The sequence below is a fragment of the Populus nigra genome, chromosome 2 (assembly GCF_951802175.1).
Source record: "Populus nigra chromosome 2, ddPopNigr1.1, whole genome shotgun sequence".
Classification (NCBI taxonomy): Eukaryota; Viridiplantae; Streptophyta; class Magnoliopsida; order Malpighiales; family Salicaceae; genus Populus; species Populus nigra.
This window is the reverse complement of record NC_084853.1, coordinates 33,574,626-33,584,132: the sequence shown is the minus strand read 5'-3', so window position 1 is coordinate 33,584,132 and position 9,507 is coordinate 33,574,626. Positions and strand designations below refer to the sequence as shown.

The 9,507-nt window shown below is 35.1% G+C and overlaps 1 pseudogene; it reads left to right on the top strand.

Moving 5' to 3' along the window:
• Nucleotides 1-480: 480 nt before the first annotated feature.
• LOC133681400 (uncharacterized) overlaps nt 481-9,507 on the top strand; it is a 69,432-nt pseudogene continuing 60,405 nt past the window's right edge.

Sequence of the window (9,507 nt, the reverse complement as noted above, 5' to 3'; positions counted from 1 at the left end):
ACAAGGTTTTTTGATCTGTTGAGAGATTCTAATGAACCATTATGGGATGGCTGCACAAACCACAATAAATTATCAATCGTAGCACAGGTATTCACCATCAAGTCAGATCACGGGTTGAGTGAGGCCGGTTATGACAAGATTATTGAATGGGCGAGAAGCATTTTACTTGAAGGGAACAGGCTGAAAGAGAACTTCTATGCTGCTAAGTCCATGATGAAACCCCTCGGTTTAGGATACCAGAAAATTGATATATGCCCTAACTTCTGCATGTTATACTACCTTGAAAATGCTGAGATAATCAAGTGCATGACATGCGGGCATTCGCGTTACAAACCCAGAACTGGTAGAGGGAAGACTCTCGTGGCATATAAAAAACTTAGATACTTCCCAATCACACCTAGACTGCAGAGGTTATTCATGTCACCAAGGACTGCTGAGCACATGACATGGCACCAATCACACCATGCGGTTAATGGAGTGATGGTTCATCCTTCTTATGGTGAAGCCTGGAAACACTTTAACAGTATGCATCCTCACTTTTCAGTTGAATCAAGCAACGTGCATCTTGGGTTGTATACAGACGGATTCAACCCATTCGAGTCATTTGCTCCTCCTTATTCTTGTTGGCCGGTCATACTGACGGTTTATAACTTGCCACCGGGGATGTATATGAGGCCGGAGTTCATGTTTTTATCTATGGTCATACCAGGTCCGAGCAGTCCGGGGCGGAATATAGATGTTTGTCTTCGTCCATTGATTGATGAGTTGATGCAGTTGTGGTCCTCTGGAGCTTTGACTTATGACATCTCAAGGAAATAAAATTTTGTTATGAGAGCGGCTTTGATGTGGACTATCAATGATTTCTCAGCTTATGGAATGGTTTCTGGTTGGAGCACGCATGAAAAGCTAGCATGTCCATACTGTATGGAGAACAACAAGGCATTCACGCTAACAAACAGGGGTAAAGCTTCTTTTTTTGACTGTCACCGTCGTTTCTTGCCACATAACCACAGGTACAGAAAGAACATAAAGGATTTCTTTGTTGGCAGAGTTGAAAATGATGTTGCACCCCCGCGTCTTTCCGGTGAAGAATTGTTTGATGTTGTGTCAGAGTACGATGAAATTGTGTTTGGTCTCCAATCAGGTAAGTAGAAGTTTCCTGGTTTTGGTTTGACCCATAATTGGGTGAAGCGAAGTATGTTTTGGGAGCTTCCTTATTGGAAGACCAATCTTCTTCGCCATAACCTTGACGTCATGCACATTGAAAAGAACGTGTTTTAGAACATTTTCAACACCGTCATGGATGTGAAGGGGAAGACAAAGGACAACATCAAGGCTAGATTGGATGTAGCGCTGTTCTGTAACCGTAAAAATATGGAGTTGGTTTGGGATGGGTCACGGGTCGCAAAACCAAGAGCAAGCTTTGTGCTAGAGAAAAATGCACAACTACTAGTCTACAAATGGCTTAAGAGTCTGCGTTTCCCCGATGGACATGCCTCGAACATATCAAGGCTGGTTAATATGGAGGAATGCAAATTATATGGAATGAAGAGTCATGACTGCCATGTGTTTATGCAAACACTCATCCCATTAGCTTTTCGTGATTTGTTGCCAAAGGGGATATGGGATGCACTAACGGAGATTAGTCATTTCTTTAGAGATATATGCTCCAGCAAGTTGAATGTTGATCACATTGAAAGGCTTGAAAAGAATATCGTCGAGACAATATGCAAACTTGAGATGATATTCCCTCCATCATTTTTTGACTCAATGGAGCATCTACCTGTACATTTATCGTTTGAGATAAAAGTTAGAGGACCGGTTCAGTACAGATGGATGTATCCATTCGAGAGGTTAGATATTACAGTTGCTATGACATTTATAATTAAATGTTTTTATTTTTATTTTAATGTTTTTAATTGATAATGTTTTATATATATATATATATATATGCATGTACTTGTTCAATCTTAAAAAAAAGGTTTAGAACAAGGCGCATGTTGAGGCGTCAATATGTGAGGCGTATATTGTTGGGAGATCTCAACATTTATCTTATACTATTTCAAACCTCATTTGAGAACGAGGATAAACCGTGTTCCACGGCATGATGATGGTGGTGAAGTGCATTCAAGTGGGAACTTGTCAATATTCTCCAATCCTGGACGACCCACACCTAAAAATGCCGTGAGGGGAAGATATTTGCTTGAAATAGAGTTCAGACAAGCACACAATTATGTCCTATTTAATTGTGATGAGATGAGACCTTTTATTAAGTAAGTAGATGTTCGATTTAAACTTTGTCAAGAGTGTACTATTTATGTTTTGTGATACCATACACTCATATAATTTGGAACAACCTTGCAGGCAACATCGATGATACTTACTGTCTAATAACTCATAGCTGACCGAATCCCAGATCTTTCAATTACAAGATGAACAATTTGCCACATGGTTTAGAACACATGTAAGTCCTATCACAAACTCATTATCTCTTGCAATGTAATTAATTGTAGTCAATGTTACATAATATTCATTTATTGATTACTGTTGTATTTAATTTACAAGCTAGGTTTATCAAATGGGAGGTAATGCTGCTATTTCACTGTCTTTACTATGTCTGGGCCCTAAAAGAAAAGTCAAGTGCTATAATGGGTATTTTGTCAATGGATATGTCTTTCATACTGAAGAATACGAGCATGGAAGAAAGACATACAACAGCGGTGTTTGTATTAAGGGATCGACTTCTAGTGAGTTTGAAGTTGACTACTACGGTAGATTGGAAGAGATCATCGAACTGCAATATCATAGCAAGCAAAATAGAGTGTTTTTATTCAAATGCTATTGGTATGACACAATTGACAGAGGAATCAGAGTAGATCCTCACTATGGTCTCGTTGAAATCAACTCAAAAGCTAGACACCGCAATGTAAACGACGTCTTTGTTTTGGCAAAGCAATGCCAACAAGTTTATTACACATACACCCCTTCCTTTAGAAAGGACCGATCAAGAGTTGATTGGTTATCCGTTTTAAAAACAAAACCCAAGGGTCGTGTCGAGGTTGTTCAGGATGAGAACGAAGACACAAGTGTGATAGATGAAGTCTTTCAAGCTAGTGAGTTGGTTGAACCATACCGAGTTGCTCCGTCGATTGACTTAGAAGAAAATTCAAATTTTCATGTTTTCAATGATATTTACTGCATATGCCATAATCACCGATGTCTCTACAGACAGATACAATCCATCAGTATTTATCAGTGCAGTTCACAATTACTAATTGACTGAGCAAATTCCAAAGGGCGGGTATTAATGCATCTCTGACCGCGTGAATATGCCGATGAATTGCGAAAATTCTAGAGGGTCATTTAAAAATTTAAGTGCGAAATTCAAAATTTATTGATGGATGTTTGAAAATTCACTGATGAAATAATTAAAAATAATATTATTTAAATAGGTCATCGATGAGTCCATCGAAAAAACTGCACTATAAATCTCAGCGACTGCCCCTTCATTTCATCTCTCCTCTTTCGTTTCATCTCATATTTTTTCTCTCTTCTATTGCAAAAATTTTCATTTTTTTCTTGTAATCTTTAGCTTCTTGTAATCTTTAACAAATTAAAACGTATGTATTTTCATTTAATATGCATAATGCTTAATGGAGTGAATTGGTTTCTGGATGTTGTCAATATTTGCAGGTTTGAAAACTTTGGGTAGTCTCCAGTATAGGGGAGGTGCTGCCGAATTTTGTTTTTAATAATCGATTTAAATTATGTAATTATTTGTATAAATTTATGTTGATGCGTATAATGAAATAAACAGCACGTCGTGAGCATATGGTTGCAGCTAGTTGTTCTAGCAGCGAGGATGACTTGTCCTTAGGTGCCGATCAAGAAGAGGCACCTACGCCGATTCATGATGTTGCCTCTTCGAGCGCGGTTTCATAGCGCAAAGGCGATGTGCCTTCATAGCGAAATCAATTCACTCACAAATACCAGGCACATTGAAAGGATGACCTTTCAATGTAATTTTGTTTCGGTTTTAGTTTTTTTTAAAATTATAACATAATTTATGAATAGTAATATTTCATGAATTTTTTTTTCCAGGTTCACAAACATTGACGCTGCCCGAGTAATAACATCAACGTTTAAATCATCAATTGAGATTCCATTATTTCAATGGAGTCAGGTTTCCAGATATCCTGAATGGAGACCTTATATCGATGCATGGTTTCAAACATTTTAGGTTGGTGTTAATTCTAATTTCCAACTTATTTTTAATATATTATTATTATAATTGTAAATAAATTATTATTTTTATTTTAAATAAATTATTTATACACATCACAAATTCAAGTGGGACGGCGCGCATGACAATGTTGTGAGGAGGGTGTGGGAAAATCACTAGACAACTAGGTAACATATTCTGTTGCAATATGATATTTTGTTTAAAAAATTTATGTTTTAAAATATAATTTGTCACTATGGAAGTAGGTTGCGTGATTTTTGGTATGAATCACAAAAAAAAAAGCCAAAAAATACGCGAGAGATAACGATCTCTAAGGCTAGAATGACATGACAGTTTGGAGGGATTGCAAACCGCCATACATCTTAGGGGATATATGGCCGTAATATATTTAGCACGTGATATCTAAATGGTTCACACGACGCTCATAGTTCAGTGCCGACAACCGGAACCGATAAATTCATGGTTCGATGACCACGCATACCGGTGGCTCCGTTCTGTTTCCTGCACATGCTAAATGGATGGTAATATTAGTTTAAATGAAATATATCATTAATTAATTTGTTGTTACCTATAAATACATTTAGCTTGCAACATTTTTTTTTCTTATAGGCTACATCTTTTAGACGTGAGTCGAGCCCAATAAAGCTGTTTGTTGAGACGCACATGCAGAGTGAAGAGTGCCAAAAGGGGGTGTAATAGTTCGTGGACAATCGCGCTCAACACTTTGTGATATGTTCGTTATTTCATTTTATTTTGTAAGTTATTATTGTTTTGAATTGAATATGATGATTTTTTTTTTAATTTTCAGGAGACCTATAATAGTAGGTTTAGGGAGAGATATAGGGACAATCCTTCAACTCATTTGAATTTCAATCTGGATTTGTGGATGGAGGTAGGATCATCTGGTGGACCCAATAAAAATCAGGTGTACAGACTCTCCAACACTACGGCCGAGAACTTGCAAGCAGCCTATAGTGTCTCAACCGTTGGGAGCTCCCAATCATTATCGAGCACCCAGTTTGAGGAATTCATGGCCTTGAAACAATAATACGAGCGACTCTTAGTGGATTATGAACAGTTCCCCCAAATGATCGTGGACATTAGATTACAGATTGGTGATAAATGTGCGCCCCCTTTTTGGTCGTTTAGTCCTAGGAACAACCAATCTCCTCCTCCTCCTCTAACTCTACCATTGCTCTAGTTTAATTTTTTTTTCAAAACACATTAAATTTTTAATGAATATTTGGATGAATATTATTTAACTTTATTTTTATATTTTAAATGTTTCATATAATTTTAATTGCATAATTGGTTTTTTTTACTATTAATTAATATAATTTTATATTATTTTATTCTAAATAATTTTTAAATAACAAGCAACGGATTTTCAGATGGAAATAGTTTGTTGGTATTTTATAGAGAGTTAAAAAATATTTACTGTAAATGCCACTTTCATCGATAGATTTCCAGACGAACGTAGTTCGTCAATATTTTTCTGAGAGTTGCAAAATATTTATTGCATATGCCACTTTCACCAACAGATTTCCAAACAGACAAAGTCCATCGGTATTTTACCGAGAGTTGCAAAATATTTACTGCATATGCCACAAACACCGATAGAATAATTCCATCGATATATTTCTAGTGGGAATTTTTTTTTTGCTCGTATTTTCTGTATGTAAATCCATTGGTTTTGAATTTTTTTTTAACCAACAAAATTTAATTACCAATGAATGCTATGCCGACAGAAAGTTTTCATCGGGGAATTAGTTGGTAAAAATTTTACCGATGAAGTTGTAATCTTACACCGACAGAATATTTCCGTCGGTAAAATTGTTAAATGTTGTAATGACCTCTTATTCTGAAACAAATTTTTATGGCATGATGAATCAAAGGAAACAGTGGCAACAGGGAAGGCATGCATAGGAACTATAAATGTAAAACTATTCACAGTTCCACCAACGAAATCTACCAAAAATGACGTTTCTGATACTCATAAGAATCAAATTTGTACCAAAACAGCCAATTGGTCTAGATATAAAATATATAAAGATGTCATAATGCTGAATACAACAACACCTTTCCTCGTCTCATTAAATTAGGAACTGAGCGCACCATGCAAAAGTGTAAATGGAGCTAGCTCATAAACTTAACTTTTCCTTTCTTTTCTCTTTGGCTAAATTGTTTTTTTTTTAATTATAATAATAATCAAGCACCAAATATTCACTGAATTGATTTTTCAATTTATTTCTAAACAATAGAATCTGATAGAGAGACTTATAAAATAGAGAGAAAAACCCTAACCTATCTTCATAGTCTCTTTACAACTTCTGATTCTAGATTTGCAAGTCATAAAAGAAAAGGCAAATCAAATAAAATCCCATAAACCGAAACAACAAACCTAAATTGAAAATACTAATTAAATATACCTCTAAAAACTCCAATCTAAAAATTTCCAATTTTAAAAAAGCCCACCAAAAAACACTCCACCTTTTGCTGCTGCTACCACTGGTGCTCGTGCATCAAAACTTAAACTACATTTGATAATGAAAAGATTACGAGGTATATTTGTGTAATTTTTAGACAAAATAATAAAATAAAAATATTTGAGATGTAATTTATAATAAAGTAATACAATTGGAGTTAAATTTAAGGTATTGTTAAAACGCATTGAGTCTTAAATTGACTATCAAACTTAAAAAAAAAAAGAAAAAAAAAGAATGGTATTCTAATATGTTTAAATTTTTTTGTAAATGAGAGAGTAATATTATTTATCTAATCATTTATTAAAATGAATTCTTTAAAATTTTAATCATTCCTTGTTAAATTTCAATCTTTACTGGTTGTATATATAAAAACTAATTCTTTAAAGGTGTTTTACTAGGGTGCTTGACACTATGCTTCTCCTCACAAAGCACATAAATTTCAATAGTGCTTTTTTAGTTATCAAACTTTTTATTTATTTCATGTGATTTTTTTGAGTTGATGATGTCTTATATTTTTATATTTTTGGAAATTAAATGTCCGAACTTGATCCAAGGCTGAGTTGATGAGATAAAGTTTAAATTTATAGCATAAAGACACAATTAAAAGAAAAAAAACAAATATAAAAAAATAGCATGGCTTTTCTAGAATTCATGCGAAAATGTACTTTTGTCCACATATCCTCCACAAACTTATCTTTTGATCCTTTTAATTTTAGCATTTTATAATTTGGTTCAAAAATTCATTTTATTTATGTTGGGTTTATCTTGTTTAACCACTCTAGTGTTGATTTTGAGGTAAAGGTTGGCGATAGAATTGCACAGTTAATTCTTGAGAAAATTATAACTCCTAATGTCATGGAAGTTGAGGTTTTGGATGCAACTGTGAGAGGTGTTGGAGGGTTTTGATCTACTTTTGTTTGAGCTTCTTGTGATTTGTAATGTTTTTTTTAGTATACTAGCATGCAAACCTAATAAGACAAAAGACAAGGAACAAGATAAAATGAGAAATGAGTCACATGAGATTTACATGGTTGACCCAAATTTGGCTACGTCCACAGGCAAGTATAAAAAGATTTTACTAAGTAATGTGTGAATTACAACCTCTATTGACTAATAGGAGAACAATTGAGAATCTCTCTATTAATAGGAGAAAACACCTCTTTTACTCTCTCACAAATACCTCACAACTTTGTGGGATCACTTTCCTTCCTTTCTCTCTTCTTTCTCTCTTGTGTGTACATCTTCAGGCTTGGATGCACTGCCTATTTATAGGCAGGCATCCATGCCTTTGTCTTGCAAAAGACACGAGGCATTAATTGGTGTTGCAAGTGGCACCGAATTGGTTCCTAACATTGTTGACTTAGGCAGCACCCATTAATGTCCAGCTGGCTTTACATTCTCCCACTTGAAAACTTTGATGATTTAATCAAATCTTCACACTTGATCATCTATGATTGTTCTATCCTTCGTATACTTTTCATCTTTATGTACTTATGTTTCTGCTAGGCCATAAGAGGATCTACACCATATGTACTTATTGTGTTTACTGGTTTGGTCAAAGCATTTGCTAGGTTTTTCTTAGTGTGAATCTTCATAAAATCCACACTTCTATCTTTCATCACTTCGCAAACAAAGTGATACTGAACATCTATGTGTTTTGTTCTTGAATGAAACACTGAATTCCTTGCAATATGCAAGATACACTGACTATCACAATACAAAGGAATCTTCCCTTGTTTATGTTCGAGCTCCTCCATAAGTTTCCTCATCCATATTGCTTCTTTACAAGCTTGTGTAGCTACCATGTACTCAGTTGTTGTTGTGGATAACTTTACAATAGTCTGAAGTTTAAAGACCTAGCTTACATCTCCTCCTGCAATTGTGAACATATAGCTTGTAGTGACTTTTCTTTTCTCAAGGTCACCAGCAAAATTTGAATAAATATAACCTCTGGTAGTAGAATCTGATCCTCCATAACATAATGTGGTATCTAAGGTACCCTTGATGTATCTCAAGATCCTCTTAATAGTATTCCAATGCTCTCTACCAAGATTTGCCATGTATCAACTAACTGCTCCTGCTGCTTGTGCAATGTCTGGTCTTGTACGTATCATGGGAAACATTAAACTTAGATGGCAAATCTAAAAACGTTGTCCACCGTAAAAGTGTAAATAGAGCTAGTTCATAAACTTAACTTTTTTTTTTCTCTTTAGCTGAATTGTTTTTTTTAAAAAAACATTAATAATAATACTCAACCAACAAATATCCCATGAACTCAGTTTCCAATTATTTGCTCAATTTACTCCTAAACAATAGATTCGACAAAGAAACTTATAAAATAAAGGGAAAAACCTTAGCCCATCTTCATCATCTCTTTACAGCTTCTTATTCTAAGTATGCTAGTCATAAAAGAAAAGGAAAATCAAAGAAAGTCCCATAAACCCATACAACAAACCTAAATTAAAAATCCTAATTAAATGCTGATGGTGTTCGTGCTCGAGCTCGTGCTCGTGCTCGTGCCCGTGCCCGTGCTCGTGCTTGTGCTCGTGCTGCTGTCATTGTTGTTAGTGCCGGTGCTGGTGGTGGTGGCTGTGGTTGCTGGTGGCGGTTGCGGTGTTGCTTTTAGTGACTGGGTCTGTTTCAATAAATTAAATAGGTTATTGGAGGTGCATTTTTATTAGATCATCTATTGATACAAAATTTTCGCACTTGCAATTTGATTTACTCTCACCTGGGCATCAAACATATTCATGTACTTGATCTTAGTGTTTCCATCCA